The sequence below is a fragment of the Phasianus colchicus genome, chromosome Z, assembly GCF_987193195.1.
Source record: "Phasianus colchicus chromosome Z, bPhaCol1.hap1.1, whole genome shotgun sequence".
Lineage (NCBI taxonomy): Eukaryota > Metazoa > Chordata > Aves > Galliformes > Phasianidae > Phasianus > Phasianus colchicus.
Window position 1 is genome coordinate 65,683,240 of NC_143476.1, and position 22,083 is coordinate 65,705,322.

At 40.4% G+C, this 22,083-nt stretch overlaps 1 long non-coding RNA gene across 1 annotated transcript; it reads right to left on the reverse strand.

Annotated features, from left to right (window-relative positions):
• Window positions 1–645: 645 nt before the first annotated feature.
• On the reverse strand, window positions 646–3,992 carry LOC149913048 (uncharacterized). Its single transcript, XR_016462260.1, has 3 exons — window positions 3,906–3,992; window positions 3,700–3,813; window positions 646–1,554 (listed from the first exon to the last, which is right to left on the reverse strand). It is a non-coding gene; the product is annotated as an uncharacterized LOC149913048 (long non-coding RNA).
• Window positions 3,993–22,083: the final 18,091 nt, after the last annotated feature.

Below are 22,083 nucleotides of genomic sequence, written 5' to 3' on the forward strand. Positions count from 1 at the left end.
TGCACTGAGTTGTAACAAACTAAGGATGTTAAGACCCCACTTCATAAGGGACCTTTTCCAGTCAATTCCCACTGGTAGCGTATGACCTTAATACTCTTTCTTCACTCCTGCCTTCTCACATGACCCAGTTGTGGTCAGTTATCGGGCACAAAATCTGTGTCAACAGGGATTCAGTGAAAGTAACCATTAGCTTCCAATTGCTAGTTGTTCAAGGTTTATCGAGCGTTGTGTCTGTAATTAGGGAACTAAGATGTAAACTGCAGTGTCCTTTACAAAGTCAGTCCTGTGGGAAAAATTTCAAGAGCCAATTGCTGTTGCTAGATAGTAACTGGGAACCCAAAGGGATTTACATATGAATAACAAATGAAGGTGCACAGTAGTAGCAGGAATTTATACCTGGAACGTTAGAGTTCTTAATGACCACATTAAAAGGAATAAGGTCATTTGTTATTTAAAGGATCATGAGATACTGCATTTTTTAAGGATAAAAAGCACACGCAAGGTTAGGAAGTATAAATGTGAGACATAAGGGCTTTCTGATGTCCATCAGAAAGCCAAAGAAGTTCGCATTCTGTGAAAGAACATTTCTTACATTTTTGTCACAGTAGCTTGAAGTCCCAGGTGTTGATTGCCTAGAATCAAAGCTTGAAGTTAGGCAAGGCTACTTCATACATCTCATTTTGTGAATGTTTTACATGCCTGAGATTCACAGAGCAGTGCAGATAAGTGAGTGGGTGGGATTTACATTGAGGAGATTAAGTGAATTTTAGTGCAAAAAACATTCTGGCTGAAGATCCAGACCAGATAGCATCTTCTGTAACGCGTAAGACAAACTCACTGTTCTCACTAGACACATTTTTCTCACTAGACACACTTAAAACAAGAGCTAAGTTTTCTGAATCATGCTGTGATAGTGAATATCAAGGCTTAAATATCCATTGGTGTTGTATAAATATACACTACACATACACTTTCAGATTACAGCTAAGAACATTTTCAATAATTTGGTGTGAAAACAAGACTTAATCCTGAGTTTCTTCACATCTCAGCTAAGCACTCTCATCACTGTTTCTATTCTAGAAGCCACTTCCTTAAAAACTAAGAAAACCATCTGTATTAATCCTGAGATTTTCTGGAGGAAATGTATTCACACGGCTGTGATAAGTTTCACTGGACCTAAAGAGGTCAAGATATTACTACCAACAGTTCAAAATTCTGTAAATTAACATAGAAGAGTGCCAGTGTTTTCAAATCTATAGCAACTCACTTGGCAACAATATTGTATTCACTTCCACTCTCCTCCTCTGCCCTCACAAAAAAATAACATGAAAATCCACCAAAAACATAGCATGTGAAATTCACTTTTGAAAGAAACGGAAGCTTGAGCCTCCAGGGTTTCTTTCTCAGTTATTCATGATACAGGCTTCTCACACTGTTTCAAAATCTGCTTGGGTGTCCTGCCTTCTCTGAGAGCAGGGGCTGTCTGCAGTGTCTTTCTGCAGCTGGGTCTTTCCTCCACATGCCTGGGGGGCTGGATCTCCAGCTCCTGGTTCTCTGAGGTAAATAAAACACAGTTATCAAAAGAGGTATCTTACCTTTGACCATGTGTAATAACCTTAACCCTTCACCCAGGTAAGTAAAATATAACTGTGCTGAGTTTTTTTGTTGTTTTTGTTTGTTTGTTTGTTTTTTAATAACTAAAGATGACCAGCTTTCAGTAGCATTTTTTTTTTTTCTTTTCCCAAACCTGTGGTTTTTAGTCTCAAAAAAGTTAATATTTGGCTGAATAACACTACCAAGTAGTAATATAACTAATGCTCTTTTAAAACAGTGTTAGAAAAACTCATGCTAATAAAGTCTAAAATCTACAGAAATGTAGATTTATGTATAGAGAGAGCCTTGCAACTGGAGCACTATCTTATTAACTGTTGTTTTGTGTCTTATACATATTATTTTACTTTTAAAGAAAGTTCCATGAAACAAGAAAATGAGCCTGGTTTTGTATAGATTTGTGTCCTATGTCTCTGCACTCACGTCTCCATAGTAATTTGCTTTCTTTCTCTCCCTCTACCCAGCATTGCCTTCAGATTCTCTTTGCATCCCTGGAACAGCTCCACTTGCCATACTATCTACTAACCAAACTAAGACAGCATGCTTCCAGATTACTTACAGAGGGATAGCTGATGGACAGCCAGAAGGGCAGTAGCTGAATTTCATTTTTTATGTCATATAAGTGGAGAAACCACATTGAAAACATCTCTGACAGCCAGCCAACTTTTAATTTCCCACAGGACTTCTGTGCATTCATATATATTTTGAGAGACCTATCCCAATCAAAGTTTCTTGAATTCATTTGTAAAATTTCAGAGTGCAGGTGACTGGAAAGAATGCTCATTTTCCTGCAGAAGCTAAGCTAATCATGTTCTGCTTTTTGTTGAACTAAACATTTCAGTAAGATTACTGATCTTTTCTAAGCACTGTTAAAGTAGTCAATATTTTTACTACCTCTGCATAGTAACCAGTATATACCAGTTTATTTATTGACCTAAATAATGCTTTTTATCATAGAGTATCCTGAGTTGGAAGGAACCTACAAGGAACCAATTGCTAGCTCCACCAGACCACCCAATATTAATTGTCCAAACGCTCTTTGAATTCCAGCACTTGGCAGACTGTGCTCTCTGCCCTGGGCAGCCTGTTCCATGCCCACTTTCCCCTTGTAAAGAACCTTTCCCTAATCGCCAGCTGCCCCTTCCCTGACAGCTCTACGCCGTTCCCTCAGGCCCTGTCACTGTCACCAGAGAGCATAGACTATGCTAACTGAAGTATGCTATTATTGGTCCTAAACTGCACTGACACGGCTCTGATCCCTTGTAGTATTTTAGTGACTAAAATATCTAAAGGATATCCTACATTGTGACAGTATAGACGATCAGCTATCTGCTTATAGTAGCCAGCTTGTTAACTTCTCTGGGAGAGTAGGGGCAATCTAAAAGGCTGAAGCTGGGAATGAGTGAGTTGCATGCTTGGCTGCCTATACCAAAGACTTCACAGTTTCTGTTAACCTAACAGGACATTTTCCTGGTCTTCTATTTTCCAAGAAGGAATGCTTCCAAATATGTTAATAATCTCTCTTCAAATAAATTGTTACAATCATGCTCAATATGCCTTCCACTTTTAGTGTTGCTTTCTGTTTGCCAGTTTTTTCATTTAAATTTCTTATGAACAGGGCAAGAAATAATTAAACTAGCAACTGAGCATGTTGCTATTATCAGCATGCTTCAGTTTTCTAGAAGAAATGCACTTGAACTTAGCTCTTCAAATATTCCCAGAGGCCATTGTCAGTTTCCCTGACTGTGACAGAGCTCCATGTGGACACAGGCAACAACCCAGCAGACTGACATTAGAGTAGATAGTGCTCTGACATGCTTCTACCTGCACGAAGTGCTCTAATAAAATATGACTGAAAGGTCAAATTCCAGTTTCCTTTTGTGAAATTATGTTTTCTCTAGCACCCCCACAGAGTTTTGACTGCAAGTCTCCCTGCAAGCTGATCAACTTACCTATGATCAACTTCAGTTCAAATCAATTGCTCTTTTCTTCACACAGTGTCTATTAACTACATATTTCTCCTATACTCATGCAAATAAATGCAAAAATGCACTGCATTATACCTCCTCCTGGAAATGGCAGGCTTACCTGGGGACTGTGTTGAAGTGAAGCGGAACTAGTCAGATGTGAGGGAGACAAGGCTGCTTGTGGATGACAAGGTCAACTGTTGAAAAACTGCAGACATGAGAAGGTTGCTGTAGGCTGTGGAAGGAGACATGTAACTTGTATCAGGGAAGAATGGTAAGTCAGAGTTCACGTTTTCATCACTGTACCATGTGGCTTCATTTTCTCACCTTCACTATTAGGAGATGGTGACAGTTTTTTTTCTGCCCGTTTCCTGTCCTTTTAAAAGGGTCCAAACAATTCTCCAGACTACTGATTGCTGTGGTCCTGGGAACGACAATTTGAATCATCAGGATAGACAATTTGAATAGTCAGGATAATCACAGCTTTTAGGGAGCTTTGTGTAAAACAAGTGAGAATGGAAATCCAGCCATATCTTAATTGAGGAAATGGGACCAGACTGAGAGTCCTCAGGAGACTAGTTAACGTATTCTTTGTCTCAAATTCAAGTTCCCTTACCTAGAGCAAATAAACAAGAGATCAGAAACTATACCTCTTATTCTTACATTCTCAAGTCCAGTTAACTTTGAGAAATTAGTTCTCAAAACGTATGCTTTGCAAATAGCCAAAGTGAAACACTTTTTTCTTTTTTCTAAATCTGGACTTGCCCCTGTATGTTTCTAAAGATTGCTTTCTCATGAATACAACTGAAAAATGTTCCATCTAAATCTTTGTACTGTTTCTGTTTCTTTTATTGCTTGCATTTCCCCTTTTCATGATCTCTTAACACGTAACAGCAGAAAAAAATAAAAAGAGGGAAAAACTACCTCCCCTTCCAAAATGCACCAACAATTTAAGCGGGAGCTAGAATGATCACACAATATTCATTATGGAAAAGAAGGAGAAACATATTCCTTTGCCTTTCTCAACAGGAGCCCATTAACTGAATTTGCAACACAGCTGACATCAGTGCAATGAAAGCAAGCACGTTTTCATACTTTTATCAAAGTCATCACTTCCACAGCTTCTAATCCAGTGCGACAGGAAAAAAGAAAAGAAAAGAAAAAAAAAAAAAAAAAAAAAAAAAAAAAAAAAGCAATGCTAAAACAGATTATTTCACACACTCTAGCCTTGCTGAGCAAACTGCAGCATGATTAGTGCGAGGGACTGCCTCACAACATTCTTTACCTACATGTTAATTCTTTACATTTCCTTCTCTACACGTTCCTCCCTTTTCAGTCAGGTAGTTTATAATGAACATTAAAAAAAAAAAAAGAAAAAGGAAGGAAGGGAGGAAGGAAGGAAGAGAGGAAGGAAGAGAGGAAGGAAGAGAGGAAGGAAGGAAGGAAGGAAGGAAGGAAGGAAGGAAGGAAGGAAGGAAGGGAGGAAGAGAGGAAGGAAGGAAGGAAGGAAGGAAGGAAGGAAGGAAGGAAGGAAGGAAGGAAGGAAGGAAGGAAGGAAGGAAGGAAGGAAGGAAGGAAGGAAGGAAGGAAGGAAGGAAGGAAGAGGGAGGGAGGGAGGGAGGGAAGGAGGGAAGGAGGATGGAAGGGAGGAAGGGAGGAAAAAAGGAGGAAGAAAGGAGGAAGAAGGGAGGGAGGGAAGGAGGGAGGGAGGAAGGAAGGGAGGAAGGGAGGAAGAAAGGAGGAAGAAAGGAGGAAGAAAGGAGGAAGAAAGGAGGAAGAAGGGAGGGAGGGAAGGAGGGAGGGTGGATGGAAGGGAGGAAGGGAGGAAGAAAGGAGGAAGAAAGGAGGAAGAAAGGAGGAAGAAGGGAGGGAGGAAAGCGGAAGGAGGAAGGAAGCCTTAATATCCAGATGAGGCTTGATCACTCTCACTACCCACTTATTTTCTGGTTACTGTGATCTGCGAACAAACACCAACAGATTGATAGCATGCCTGTTAAGGATTTTTGTGAAACAGTAAAAAGCAGAGCAACTGCAACTTTCATTCATCTTTGAAATGCAGACCACCAGAGAAATCTTCCTTTTCCTTTCACTGATACATATGGGATTGCTAGTGGTATCAGAGGTAACTGAAATCAACCTGCCTGGCTGATGAAGATGTGGAAGACAACGGTTTCTCCTGTGTAGTTTCCACAGATCTCCTCTAAGCAACATAGTTCAGGATAAATTTGGGCAAAAGGTGTTTGCTTTCTTTTATTTAGGATAACACAATTTTTGCACTGCTCAGTGCTTAGCATGGAATATTAGATGGATGAATCTAATTTACTTCAATACTTATCACCCGTGCTTCTTTATTCAGTTGATGCATCTACAGAAGGAGATCAGAACAAGAAAGTGAATTATATCCTTTCACCCTTTGAGGATATAAATGATTCAGCAGAAAAAAAAAACATACTGACTTCTATTTTTCTATCAGATCTTCAAACATCTCAGAAATGTTCTAAAGATTTTGCTAGATCCTTGGTCTTTCTATGCAACTCAAGTGGGATGATCAAGTTGATTATGTCATCCCATAATGAAGGTTTGCAAAGTTACAGGAAAAATAAAACCACAAGCAATTTGTAAGAATAACAAAGTATCTGTATTTAAAGATAGCTCTCTTCTGCAAGTCCAAAAAGTGGCCAGGTCTTCTAGCCTGCTTCTTTACTGTTCTGCTTCTATATAAGTACAGCAGGAAGGAATCAAGCTGAAAAAAGTTGAGACAACATTTACAATGCTTATGCATACACTTTTTAATAAAAATCTCATGTTTTTCAGATTCATTCTTCCTTCCTATGTTCCTTGTAAATATATTCTTAATAGAAAGAAAAAGAAAAAAAAAAAAAAAGCAGGCAGCAGTTAATACGAATTATTTGATGAGATGTTTAAGAATGTTAATTACCAGTACTGTACTCAATGCCTTGCTTTTTTATAGCAAAAAGTATTTTCAGTAATGATGTGATACTGGGTTTGATGTACACTATTATGTTCCCTTTTATTCATGAAATAGTACCTTTCTAGTTTGAGAGATCTGCTACTATTTCCTCTGAAGAAAAGACATTAACAAATGATGTCACAGAGCATCACTCAATCAACTAGGTTTTTACATTAGGAGTTTTAAAATTAATGGCCTCATCATCATGCTGTTTTACTATAAGAGCATTAATCAGGAAGAACACATTTGCCACAAGTAGAGGATATCATAAGCACTTCTCCAAGATTTTTGCTATAATTCAGCCTTCATTACCTCGATCATTATGGTAAAGTGCAATTTCGGACACCATGGTGTCATTACCAGAAGCATTGTAGCACTTTCCAAGGAAGCTGCATTCAGAAGATGTATTAGGAAGGTAAGACTGTGGCAGCTGGTGACCATGTGTTTATATGTATGTTATCCAAGACACAAGAGGTATACAGGTGTGCTGTAGGTAGATCTGTGAACATATACCTTTACTTCGACTATGACAGCATGATCTAATGCAAAGCTAGTCCTGTGGCTATGCAATGTTTTTCAGTATCCTCACATTCTTCAGTGAGCTTTCCTTTCATTACAGCATTATCAGAAGGTCAGAACTGTGTAGCATATACCGCCAAAAAAAGGACAGAAAAGAAAAAAGGCATATAACTGGTCTGCTGCTTTCAGAGGTTATCTGTGTGATCTTTTTGTGTTAGCTGTGCCCTAAAGGTTAGATGTCCAGTACAGCAAGCTGCAGAGTACTGTACTGTTCTTTTGTGTTTTAATTCATCACTGAAGGATGATAATCTGCATTGCTCATTTGCATTACTGACATACATCCATAGAAGCCAGATTCACTGGCTATAGAGCAGCTCCTCAGACAAGGCCAAGCTCTCTGATGCATTAGAGTCTCCAGGAATACACTAACATCTTTCTAATCATCCCAGAAGACCTTGAAAAGCCAATAGTTTCCTTCAGAATTTACTTTAAGGGAAAAAAATATATACTGTATGCATTCACACAGTAATCTCTTTTTCTCCTAAACTGCTGTCCAGTACTCTTCAAGGCTGATTTGGCCACTGCAAAGATAAATCCAGTGAAATCTTTTTCCCAAAACAGGGACTGATACTTGTGAGCCACACTGAATGCTGCAAGCGATGTAGGTACAAAGCTGGGAGGTGATAAGCTACAATCCTTCTGCAGAAAGATAAAATATTTTCTCTGTTTTACCAAATGTTAGTCCCAAACTATGGAGTTCATGGATGCACATCATTATTGTGTTGAACCGTATACTTCACATGATGTGTATAAAAAATGAGAATACTTTTTAAGAGCACGACTAACTATTTTCAGCTGTATGAGCTACATGTTGAGGATATATGAGAGGGGACCTTAGAAACTAAGATTGTGAAGTTAGTCTGCCATCAGTCTGTTCAAACTTATATTCAAGGACAGCATCAATAAGGTTTTCTTTCAATATGAGGTTTGTGCTCGGACTACCAAGAATGCTTACGAGAGCACTGCCCTGTATTTCCCATAGCTATTTATTCTTCCTAAGAGGTAACAGCAATCTCTACCCAAAGCAGATACACTGTTGGCTCATTATTCCTGTATCTTTGATATTTACTTCTTTTTTTGCCGCATGGGGTTTCATTTCCACTCCTGTTTTTCATTTCCATCCTCAGCAAAGAAGAAATGTAATTATGCCTCCAAAACATCACTTCTAAAATAATTCAGCCAAAGCTTGAGGTGAAGCACCAGTATCCAGTCCCAGAGAGGCAGAATCAGGCTTGGGGAAACTTCACTGAAATCATGAGGTTTGCCCCACCAGTGCTGAGATTCTGTTTCTGGAGGCCTAAGTTTTTGATAGGTAGAACTGAAGAGCTTTATGGAAAATGTTTTTGCAATTTTTGGTAATAAAAAGAGGAAATCATGCCTTTCAGTGAGTGGCAGTTTTCTGCATGACAACAGCTCACTAAGGCTCACCAGCTCAGCAAGACATGGTAGCAGGAGTGGCTACCATGGTCAGAAAATGGGAGATATTATTGGCATTGGAGGTACTATCATGGAGTTTTTGAGTAAGACAGGTATTATGTTGTCTGTGGCTGCACTCAGTAATATGGTAAGAGACTTCCTCTGCTTCAAGGAACTTGTCAGTTGGGCAGAAGGTAAAATTTTTTTGAGGCACAAAGCAGCACTTTCATATATCCCAAGTTAAGTAGACAAGCACAGTTAAGTAGACAAGCAATTCTCCCAGTTCCCTGAATCATACCATGTCTCACCCTGGAAAACCACGAATTTTTGTTTCTTCTTTATGTTTTAATACTATTTCAATTCCTAGGGCTTGAACATTTAATAGGGTTGCACTGTAACTGAATGACATTGAACATAGATGACAATTGTTGTTGTTGTTGTTTTCCAGGTCAATTCATGCACAACCTTTAAGAGCCAAAGAAGATTATGGTAAAATAAATCCTCTATGGACTAATTTTGTGTACAAGAAGAAGGCAGAATATTCTACATAGAGGCAAAAACCTGTGTAAACAAGATCTTAAACCAGTATCAGGATTCAGTCAGCATCAGCATTCCTTACAGGTGCAAAATTACCCCTGAACCACAGAGGAAAATTTCATATTGGTTCCAGGGGGAAGGTGCTGCCTGCTGAGACTGGCTGAGCTGGGGCTGCTAGGCTGCTCCAAGAGGAAGAAAGTGAGCAAATGCCCCATGGCAACAAAATCCTGTGACCCACACAGAGGGCACACAGTGCAGTCACTCAGAAGCCATCATTCACATCGCTCATGCATACCTGTTTTTCTTTTCCCTCTGCACACTCACCTGGAGAGAAGGACAATGATTTTTCTCCCAAACTAAACCCTGACCTTCTGTTTTCAGCTGGAGGTGAAGACAAGAGTGCTGCTCTTTTCTGTAGGTAAAAAAGTCCCTAACTTGATCTTCTCCCTAAAATGGAAATTGCATTGCTCTTCAGATGCCCCTTTTTCCAGCTTTAAATATCTGTACACTTTCTGGATTATACCTAGAGAAATAAAGCAAAGCCTTGCTCATGTGAGATCTCAGAGCTTGTTTCCAGACCAAAGAAGATTTGAATATATTTCCACAAGCAAGCCAAATTAGCTTGTCACTGAGTAGTGATTTGGTATGTAATGGACAAGATTATAGAATCATTAACTGGTAGAGCAAAAGAAAAAAAAGGATCAGTCTGCGACAATTCTAAATATTGATCTGATAGAAAGTTTCCTAATTGCTTTAACTGCTGATAATGTACTAAAGATCTTTCATAAAACACACACATAGAGAGGATTCTAACAGCAGAGGACTCATCTAAATTATATCACAGTCCATGTAGCCATCTGGCAAATCTCTGAAAATGTGGCACCGTCCCACATTATCTACATTATGTTTTAAATTAGTAAAGGCTGCAAAAATTCTATTTCGATGAAGAGATCCTCTCTGCTTCATCAATTAAACTAGTGCAGCAAGTAATAAATTGTAGAGAAACGTATTCTTTCATTAAACTGAAAAATCACTAAGAGTGCTAGAAAAGGTCGGGGAGGTCATCTGATAATATACATGAAGTGGGAAACACTTCTAGAAAGTAAACAAGGGCTTTTTTCTTTTTCTTTTTTTTTTTTTTTTGCCTTAGAATACAGATGGTGTCATGCAGAGTCAGATAATGTATTAATGTCAAAATAAGAGAGCCCCAGTAAATTTCCAAGCAGACAAAAAATAGATTATTGTTTAAAGTTTAAAAAACAAAAAGCACAATACCAAAAACCATAGTTTTTGGAAGCAGCACTAGTTTGATGTCAACTCAGGGCAAAATGAGCAGACCTCAGTATTAAGCATTTTTATGAGACTTGGAAGTTAGCCAAATTAAAAAGCAGTGTAATGTTCACTCATTAAAGGTGAACCATGAATGGTGCATTTTACTCAGTCACACTCGTAGCAACACAAAGTGGATTTGTGAAGTCTTACAGTAAAGTATTCAGAGTAATGCTGAAAAAGACTAAAAACTGAAATCCAGATGCAGTCTCTGCATCTCAACGGCACTGTGCTGCATCAGTTTCCGGTGAAACACACACTCCTCCCATGACCAGACACCGTGTTGAGCTCCTGGCAAGGAAGGAACAGCTCATCTCTTCTGGAAGTACAATCTCAGGGGAGGAGAGGAGGCTGCAGGATTGCAGGAGGCATCAACCCTTCCCTTTTGTCTGTGGCCACTCCCATGATTTTCCTGGAGGCTTCATGATGGCTGCAAGTTCCTAATGGCATTTACCTGCTCCTCCTGCTGCTTAGAATCATTCTGCATGAAATAAGGTGACCTTGAAACCATGCAGCCCTATTCACTTTGTACATCCCCCCACTTTATAGCCTGTTAGTAAAAGTGGTACCAACAGCAGTTAACTAATATCTTGTTCTTCCAAAAGCAACAGTTGTGAACCTTGGGGTCACATCTTTCACGATCTGAGAACCCCGCTGGTGCCACACACCTACTGAAATGAGAAATTCATGCACCTTTTGTAACATTCTATCCACGTTTAATCTTTAAAAAGAATAATAATTAGTCAGGAACAAAAGTCATACCATTTTTATTTCAAGGTAGCCAGTCTCTGTGCTGTCACAGCTTTTGCTGCAACAGCTCCAGCAGAGCAAGTCTGAAGTAAGATTATCCACAGATCAGAGGAGATCCAGACCTACCCAGTTCACTGGGGCACTGACACAGTGACTGAGCCCTGAAGATGAGAAATTTGCTTCATGATGTAATGTTGTGCAGTGCAGGCTGAAGAAATAATACTCTACATAGCTACCGGAAATGCCTCTGGAAATGAAGATATCTGCCTTCTTATCTCACTGTCAGAGGAAGACACAGCCTCACTTCTGGAGTTTGGTCAGTACACATTGATGATTTCATAATCATTCCTTGGATAGCAACATTTCCTTCCTGAGACCTTGCTCGGACAAACCAAACTGCCAGTCGTGTTTTACCACTGTTCTGGCAGGAACTTTGGAGAATGGCTTCAGGGAGACTGTGCCTTTTGGACTCAGGGGGCTGTTAGGTGGAGTCAACAAAACTAGCAGTAAATCAGCAATGCTGGCTACCCACTGAAGCCCTTGATGATAAGACTTGCATGCAGTAAAATACAGGCAGCTAAAGGAAATTAACAGGGAGTAAAACAAAAGCAGCTCAGGAAACACAGCAGATGCTCGCCTGCTGTGCCAATGGAGACCATCAAGTGGCAGCTCCTGAGCTTTCAAGTGTAGTTCTCTGTTTCACCCGTGAAGATCCAGCTGAGCACAAAGGCTAGACCCAATCTGATGCTCCTTTGAAAGGCTGAGTGGCAATAATCAAGCCTGGCATTTACACAGTATTTCCACCTTTGGTGTTTTACAGACCTTAATCAATCAATTCTTGTGCTTCCCTGGGGAGGGAAAAACTAAAACATCCCTTCTAATGAAAGAAGAAATTATGAAAGAGGAGCTAAATGCCTTCCCCATGGCTTACAGAAATTCAGTCTTAATAAAGGCTATTGAATTCAGGAGACTACAGCACAGTACTCGCCCTGCTAATGCATGCCTTCCCCTTGTAGTGCAACTGCATCAGAAATGCTTCCTCCCCTGTGTGTACTTGCTGAGACGCACGACAGCAGCATCACATTCTCAGATATGCCAGTAGATGCAGTCATGCCACTGCCAAGATTATTTACAATAGGTACAGAAGCTTGCTCTTAGAGTGCTGATAAGATATATGGACATAGTATGGTCTTATCAAAGACCCAGTCACACTAATAAAATGCAAAGGTTGTCATTTAGGATGGAAAATCCTATGATTTAAAAGCAGTGGCCAAACATTGGATCATCTTATATATTGTTAATAAATCAGAACAAGTAAGGCACAGAATATCTGGTGTAAAATTTAGAGCTCTTATCTAATAGCTCCCTTAGGTAGGGACTCCAGATTTTCTGTGCTAGGTTCATATGTGCTGGTTGCTTCTCCTGCAGCTTGCCAGTGCATAAATAGCTCAGAGGTGAAATTTTGTGGAGAAGGTTCTGCTACCACCCTTCCTTTGGGTCTGTTTGTTCAGGTATCAGTAGGTGCAAAAAGGCTCTGAAAACAGGGTATACACAGCTTTACAAGTGTATGGCAAGTGTTTGCTGACTGCCTTTAACACAGGCAGCTTGGATTTTGTGAGCTGTGAGACAGAGCTGTGTTTTCCACCTCTGCTGATCCAGCAGGATACACCTCTGGGGAGACAACCCAGTAGCAAATCCTGCACATTACAAATCCAACATCTTCCACCAGCTCCGCCAACTCCAAGGAGACCCAATAATCCAGGAGACATCCTCCCCATATCTTTCCATTAGGAGTATATTCCTCCTCATGTCAGTATCTTCCCTCACAAATTCTTACCAACTTTGAACTCCTTCCCATAATTTTCTTTCTTATTCTTATTCTTATTCTTATTTCTTACTACTTTCTACCAACAATTGCACTGTTTTATGTTAGCAGCTTTGCTAGCAATCTGGGCTGAGGCTATGAACCCACTGGGAGCAGAGTTGGGCTTCAAGTCCCCAGAGCATGAACAGCTGAGACTTGGAGGGCAAAAGGTTTCTGCAAGGGGTAGCACAGAGAGGAACACAGTGCCCTTTGTGGCACTGCCATTCTTCAAAATCTTATTCTATATCTTTTTGGAAAATATTCAGCCCCAGACATTAGCCATGCTCAAAGACTTCATGTTAGGATGTGCACTGAACTGATCCCAGGGCAGCTTGGCTGAAGTCTAGGATTCTGAGAAAGTTAACGAGCAGAAAATTTAATAAAAATGTATGGCAACTGAGCAACTGAAAAGAAAATATTTCTATACAGGCTATAATCCTCTGCCATCTCAAGGGAAGGAGAGAGAAAAAAAAAAGAGGAGTTGTTTCTTGGGGCATTGGACATGTATCAGTGCATATCAGTGCCATCGGTAGAAGCAGTACTGAATTCTGTGTGACTATTCACGTGAGAAAATCATGGTAAATATGCGTGCATTAATGCATCTTTTCGTGTTTCACCTGTTGTAGGCTAGTTCCTGAGGCACTGGCATTTAATCCATAATTTTGAGTCCCATCATCTTCTGGCAATCAGCAAAAAAAAACTGCTCTGTATGCAAAACCCTGAAGCTGTGAATACCTTCATGCAGGTGCATCTTTTGGTATAGCTGGCTTGTACTAGTAACTATGACAATAGTTTCTAACTAGGGTTTAAAGACACCCATCCCCCTGGGAACAGTATGCCTTGTGTCAGATCATCCTGTCATTCTTATCACTATCTGAGTTTTGCAATGAAAGAACACTTTAAAGCTACATATTCACAATGGTGGAAGGAGCTTACCAAAAGATCAAATAGCAATGCATTGTTAAGACTGTATTTAATGAAGAAGATTTTCCTTGGCTACTGCAGTGCTGCTGGTTGTCTACGTTTCTGACTAATCTGTCCCTGTAGCGTCCTTTAAGGCTGACGTGACCTGGAGAGTTTTAGATCTGTATGTGTTCTGCTTTTATTGCTAATGATGACTACAGGAGCCACCTCTGACAATTCCTTTTGGCAATCTGTGGGTTTCATTTCCCACCACAGGCAGAAATATGTCCTTCTTTCCCATCTTGTCTTCTGGTTTTTCCGACCCTCATCTCCAAAACCAGCTGTTGATGTGTTACATGTTAAAAATTATTTTGGCTCTTTCATTCTCCTCTTCCCATTAAGACCTCTTAATTAATATTTCTATTACATACTTGAATTAGAGCATTGTTAGCTTCAAACATAACCACTATTTTCAATTTAAGTTTTTTAAGACACAGTGATATGGCTTTACAGATCATATATTCAAGAAGTCATTAATCATATAATCAAGAAGTCAATAACAATCATGTTTTACTATCCTGGAAATCACTTCACTCTAAGCATCATCGAAAGTCTCACCACGATCTGTTGATCTAAATGAACGACAAAATTGGAAAGTAAATTACCATGATTGATTAAAAACTTCTTTACCGTCAATACTCTCAGGTATCCACAGCAGCATGGCAACAGCACTAGCACTTAATATTCATTCATTTTAACACTGTTTCATTTGAAACAGTGAATTTTCACTGTTTCCAACTAAAGTGCTACTGTCTGCCTGATAGGAAATGTTCTTTTAATATAGTATTTCAACAGATATTTTAGAAGCTGGTGCTTCCTGTGGAGTTCCCACTTAATGCCCTCAAACAACAAGACAAACTGTTCAATTTTTCTAGCTTATGATTTATTTTACTCTGTTATGAAATCCCAGATGCCTTCCAGCCAGTTCATAAATGAGAGAACATACTTGTCTCCTTTCAGTCAAATTAGGGTGGGGAGATTGTAAAGCAGCACAGGAGAGTGAGCACAGGAGAGTGAGCACAGCAAATGATGCTGCGCAGGAGGCATTTATTACATTTATTGCTCTGAAAGTAATGCCTCCTATTAATTTCCCTGGAAGCTACAATAGATACAAAGAGCATAATAAAATAGAAGGCATTACTTTTGGAGTTGCCCTCATATTTTACATCCATGGGAAGTCCTCCTAGGTTTGTAAGTATTTTTTGCACACATTATGTTGGTTGTGTACCACGCTTGTGACTTTGATACAGAGCCAACCAAACCAGTCTAAAGAACTAGGAAAAGGATTGGCTCCTTAATTTCAGCACGGCAAACAACTGCAATGCTTCAAAAGACAGGAGGGACATGGGGGTGCTGGGTTCTAGCATCAGATTTGCTGGTGAGACTCCAATATCTCCCAGTATCTCAGAGTATTTCACCAGAGAGAGTATAATTGTTTGCGTTCTTAGCACAGTTCCATGGAGGAGAGCTCACCTGTATTATGGGCAGAGGAGAGTAATACCCAGGTACATAGGCCTACCTCTCCTGACAAGCTGTTGTACTGCCGGCCTGAAAGTCTCCTTCAGGTTTTGCTTTCCAGTCTCCTGTCTGACCTGTTTTCCTCTGAAAGACAAAGCCATGTCAGTAATGCATTGCACAAAATCTCATCTTAAGCTCTGTTTCCCCAGTGCAAGTCTCTGTCCCCTCTAGTGGCTGGACCATGTATCGAGGTGCGTGGATCTGAACTAATGGAGCTAGTTCAGGCAAAATCACTGCAGGATTGCCAATGCCAGTTCCAATTCCAGCTGGCAAATGATAGCACGGAGCAGTGAATATGAAGGTCAGAGCAAATTTCTGTAATCGCTAGAAGATGAAGATAATACCAGAAGTGAAGGCTTAAAAGTGAGCAAGCAGGCTAAGTCAGGTGGAGCAGCACAATGTTAAGATGTGGCTTTCACACTGCTTTGAACAGACTGTAGGGAATTAAGAATTTCTAAAATGTTTAATTACATCCTTTTAGAACTACAGCCTGCACAAGTAGTGGAGGAAACAACATGCAAGAGGGTGTCACTTCTGCCAAGCTTTTCAACTTTAAATTAGCAAAGCCTGCATGTTTGACTTACAGTATACTAGCATTCTAGCATTCTTTTTTTTTTTAACTAAAAATCAAGATTCTTTCTCCTCCTGCCTTTTTAACTATCTTGCTCTCAGTTTGTTACCCCTGCTTTTCCAGTCAGTGCTTATTTCCAAGTAGAGCTGCTACTGACAAATGACCAGGTTGTAGTTCTGGGAGAGATCTGGGAGCACAGTTGCTCATGGCAGCTGTGGATGACACTCATTAACAGGGAAGCAAATAACTGTGAAGGTATTTTAACCGTAGTTATATTTTAAAAATATTGGTAAAATATAAATAAAATAATTTTAAATGTAAATAAATAGGAAATTAATATTCATAATGTATGTGTTAGAATTTTTATACACACAACTATGTACATTCATTTGTTTATGCAATCTGGATTGCTTCTAAAGTTGGAACTGCTTGTGCAAAATAGTCTTTAATGTGGCTATTTAATACATGGTTATGGAAGGAAAAAAAAAAAAAAGCCTGCAATTCATGCCAACATACATAAGGGCTGCTCTGTTAGTCTGTCAGCACTGTGAAAAGTAAAGCCTCCAGCAGGAAACACGGTATGATGGAGTTTGTTTTCCAGATAACAGCTGGTAAGGTGCTGTATTTTGTATTTGTTGCCAAAACAATGTTGGTATCACACAGATGTTTTACCTGTTCACAGATCAGTGTTTTAGTTATTGCTGAAAAGTGCTTGCACAACATGCAGGATTTCTGCTTCATACCCTATCCACCTGGGACAGCTGACTTGAATTGGCTACAGAGATATTCAGCACCATACAAAATGGTGCTCCCACCTCTAGGCAAGGTACCCATATCCTGAAAGTGTAAGACACACAAAGCTCTATTCCTACAGCCTTACGAGAACAAGAATAATAATACCTGAGGCTAATCCTATTGGAAATGTGGATAGTGCTGTTGGTAACTATGGATAACTTTTCTTCAGCCTATCCTATGAACTAGTACAGATGTATCCTTCAATTATTATTTTCTGATAATAAAGCCTAAGCAAGCTAACTTCCTGAAGGACAGCTCTAAGCCAGATGGCAGATAGTGAGGTTATACTCCTCTCTTCCAAGCCAAGCCCACTCAGTGGTGGAGGAGCCAGACTCTTTTCATGGGTGCCCAGTGACAGGACAAGAGACAATCTGCACAAATGAAAATCCAAGAGATCCTGTGTGAACATCAGGAAACACCCTGGAAGCAACTCTTTACTGTACAAGCGACAGAACAGTGACAGGCTGCCTAGAGATGTTGTGAAGGCTCCTCGTGCGAGATCTTCTACAGCCACCGGGACATGGTCCTGGGCAACATGCTTGAGCAGGGGTTGGGTTAGACATTCTCCAGAGGTTCCTGCCAACCTCGTCCACTTGGTGGCTCTGAGATCTTCAACAGCAACAAGTGCTGAATGTCCTGGCTGCTTTTATAACCAATAATTCTCTACACTGTACCTCGAGTGCCCTTAGGGTGATGGCAGATGGAGCTCTGACCTAGGAAGAGAAATAATATGTGGTAAATTTTTCTGGGCCTTGGCTTAATTGGAAATTAAATAACCATAACAAGTTGAATCACACCCTGCCTTTTCCTGTAGTTAGGCAGCTCCTCCTTCCTTTAGCCCTTCTAACAAGTTTCTTGTCTGCAGGAGAAACTCCATACAGATTGTTGAGTGACTGCCAATGAGAACTTGCTAGAAATTCCATTTAACATTGTGCAAGAACAAGACACCTGAACACAGATTAATGCAAGGAAGGAAACCACATCTCAGTGCCTCTCCCAGACTCTGCCACCCCCACTCTCAAACAGTCCTGTTGTGAAAAGTGTGTTTGCAATGGGCTTTTTAGAGACATTTGATAAATGGCACAGATGTAAAAAGGTCTTGCTCTTACTCGAAATTTTATTATGTTTACAAAATACTAAGTCACAAGTGCTTGTTAATCGTTTCAATAGCATGAGCTTTTTGAAAACTGCACCTGCATTTATATACAAAATAAAATAACACATTGAAATAAAAGGTCAGCATGGTCTCTTCTAAGCCATTTATATTTGAGTGATTTACTTATTCTCTTTATGGTAGAAATAATAAGGATTATATTTCATTGAAGACTGTGGTATGTTATCCATCTCACTCCTTTATACCCCAGGAGAGGTTATTTCAGGTCTCATGGATTCCTAAGCCAGAGGAAGAGAACAATATTATCGAGACCAAAAGATCTGCATGTGCAAGCATGTTCTAAAAGAAGTAAGCCAAAGCCAGAACACTCTGATATCTCAGAGAGGAAATTCTGTGCACTGGGGTGCAATCCTGTTGCTTCTCACAACCCTAAACACACAAATACACAAGGAAAGAAAATTTGCATATCTGTACTTTCCTCTGAAGTTGTGGTGTGTGAGGTAGGTGCTATATTCATTCACACTGTCACTTCTGCTCTGTCTCTGATCTCTTTTAGCTTTCTTCTCCTGTAACAGGGCTAGAACATGCTGAGAACTGTGTGTGCCTAGATTCTTGTATGAATATTGGCAGATCTACATCTGGCAGAGAGAGCTTAACAAATTAGAAAGCTGAACAATCACCAACTACCTGAAGTTCAACAAGATTAAGTCCCAAATCCTGCAGCTGAAGTGGGGCAACCCGGGCTATACGTGCAAACTGGAGAATGTGATGCTGGAGGGCAGCCTCACTGAAAGAGATTTGAGGATCCTGGTCGACAGCACATTGAACATGAGGCAGCAGTGTGCCCAGGCAGCCCAAAGGCCAACCACACCCTGGGGTGCAGCCACACCAGGCCCAGCACTGCCAGCAGGCAGGGGAGGAGTTCTGCCATTCTGCTCTGTGCTGTGCGGCCTCACCTCCTGCACTGGGTGCAACTTTGGGAGGGTCAGGTGGCTGTTAGGAAAGGCTTCTTCACAAGAGGAAAGGCTTCTTCACAAGAGGGTGGTGGGCGTGGAACAGGCACTGGCTGACAGAGTTCAAAGAGTGTTTGGACGATGCTTCTAGACGTCGAGTAAGAATTTTAGGTGGTGCTGTGTAGAGGCAGGAGTTGGATTCAGTGATCTTCACAGGTCCCTTCCAACTTAGGATATTCTGTAATTCTGTGATTCTATCATTCGTGAGCCTCCTGGTCTTTACGCAAGCTGCTCATCCTGTCACTGAAAGGATTCAAACAGGGAGAGATGTTTGGCTGTCACAGGGCAGAGGAGGCACTCTGCACTGCCACGGCAAACTTCTGAATTTTGAACCTTATAGCTTTCAATCTCTAAAAGTTTGGGGCCGGTATTTTATAGCAGACACAAAGGGCAAACTATGTGATTTCTCCAGTATGTTACATACATGCGCATGCCTTACATACATGTGCATTCACGCAGACTGAGAACTAAATGATAAATTCAGATTTTGTGAGTGACAAAATGCATCACACCAGCCTTAGAATGATGGGGTAGTCCAGGGTGAAGGGAATCTTGTGAGATCATCTTGTTCAATCTTCTGCTTAAAGCAGGACTGCATTCCTTTAAAGCACACGGGATACGAGTCACTGCTGGTGTTCTAATGGTATGCTTCTCAGAGGAGGGAGACAGTGTTTAAAACTACCAGCCCTATGCTGAAAGCAGATGGAGATGACCAAACCTACAGCTTACAGGTGAGAGCTGCCCATATGTTCCTTTGGCTTCAACTCCATCTGTAGGAACTGGATGTGAAGAAGTAGGTCATATCTTAATCTGGCTCAAGGTACCCATGCACTGCAGTAGTTATATCACTTGCGATCTGGTTGCCTTCTTATTTTTTCCCTAGTCTGAAAAGTCATGATACATTTTGTGCTCCTTCCCCATGGTTTCAGATCTGAAACTTACCTAAATGAACTTAAAGCTTGGTATGGGAAGCCAGTTTTGGTGTTACTTAGAAAAACAGCACTGGTGGAGGAGCAAAGTGATCTGCAGACTTGCTTTTTGGAGGCATTATTTTTGTCCAGTGAAGATCAATCAGCATATTGTAAGAAGCCTCACACTGTGAAGCCTCACTGTGATGTAGGTGTACAAATAGCAGTGAAAATACGGCCAAATTTGGATTAACATAGTACATTGAGTTAGTTTCTAAGCAACTCCACAATACAGACATTTTTATTTCAATGCTCAATGAGATAAATTATTGTTAGTGAATACCTTCTGAGAGAATTCAAAAGTGTTTTGTTATGGATGAAGGTGGAATGTCCCCAAATACAAAGTTATATCAGTACTTGAGATTCTAGGTGGTTGTTCAGACTTCTTGGGCCTGCTTCTATTTCCTTTTCTCCCAGTACATGTTTATTTATACCCCTTATTCACCCAAGAGAAATATGCAACATGGAGCCTTTATATTTCAACATGTAATCTTGCAATGAAAGCATTTATCCATAATGTACTGAGGACTTCCTGCTTTGAAATGGTCTAGTAACAAGAATTACTAAGGTATGTGGAACTGGAAAGGATGGAGCTATAAAGCAGCAGTAAATGAAAAAGCACTTACCCTTGAACAGATTTTATTCAAACAAATCATGAGAAGATTAAGCCTTTGGGAGAAAGATAACTATGGTCATTATTTCAGTGAAAGGTTACCAGTTATGTTGGTGAAACCAAATGTACAGTATGAATAACAAGCTGTTCTGAGGAAAGCGAGGGCTTTTGGTGCTTTTCTGATTTGCTCTTCCTTTCTTTGACACTTCTGCTGCCCCCTTGATCTTATCTGTAGAAGTGACTTTGGTGTTATTTCTGACCACTTGCTCTTGGCAGCCTGCAGTTTAAATTTTGCATCCTTCCTGGTGACGTTTGCACTACACTTTGACATAAGTTCTGAGGAGTGATGACCTGGCAGCGCTTGGCAGGAGCCAACAAGGATGCCCAGCCATTTTAAGTAGGCAGGAAGAAGCCCTGTGCCATTGCATGGCTGTTTCCCTTCCCTCCTTTTGTTCCCAGAGGTTTCCTAGCCTGCCCTAGGCATGAAAACGGAGAAATCCCAGAGATATTTTCAAAGCCGAGTCTCCAGCATGATTAGACATGTTTAAAATGAGTGGGTGGAGACAGGGGGGTAAGGATTTGAAACTGTTCTGAAGTAATAGCAACCTCAGCTGCCACAACAGAGTGCAGAGATATGTGATATACTGTGATCATTGGAGTTCGGAGGCGTCCTCTTCAGACCACGACATTTTTCACCCTTTTTGGAAACAGTATTACATTACAGGTGCTATAACTTTTCTTCAGAATCAGAATGACCAGGGAACTGTAAATCTAAATCATGGCTGCCCTCAGGAAACCTGCCAGCCTGTAAACACAATGAAACGAATGAGATGAAAGCATCTGAGTGAGAAAATGAATTTTAGGCATTCCACTGAAGTCTATTTAGTTTTTACAGCCTGGCCAAGCATCTAGAAGCAACAGCTGGGAAGGACATATTAACTCCCAGTGACTAATGCTGGGAAGCTTACCTTAAGCTTGAAATTTTTGCATAGAGGATCAAGAGGGAAAAAAAATCTGATTGCCTCAATATACCTCATATTCCTTCTTTGCAGTAAAGGGACAGTATGCTGCCTTAAATAGTAAGCTTTTCCGGTTCTTGATTAAATTGATGACATTTGCAATGAGGAATCTGTAATGAAAGGTAGTTGAAAATGCAGTCTGACTGCAAGAGCGGGTCTTCAGGCCGCTGTTTGTTTTGCAGCGTACTGTCCTGCCTGCCATAATCAGAAGATTCAGTTTTTAATGGGGTGTCAGAGATTTCTGCTCACAGGTCAAGGCTGGCAGGGGCAGATGAACTCTAGCCAAAAATGCAGGAGCAATTCAGATGCTTCTTTTTCACATTACTTCATTTGAACCTGAGCAAAGGTTCATTTTTAGACACCAGAGGTATTCTGTGATACAGAATACTGTCATTCATTAAAATGTTTACCTCACCTCCTTTCTAATATTTTTCATTTTCACACTTTCCCATTTTTCATCTGAGCACAAAGGATGAAGCCAAAGC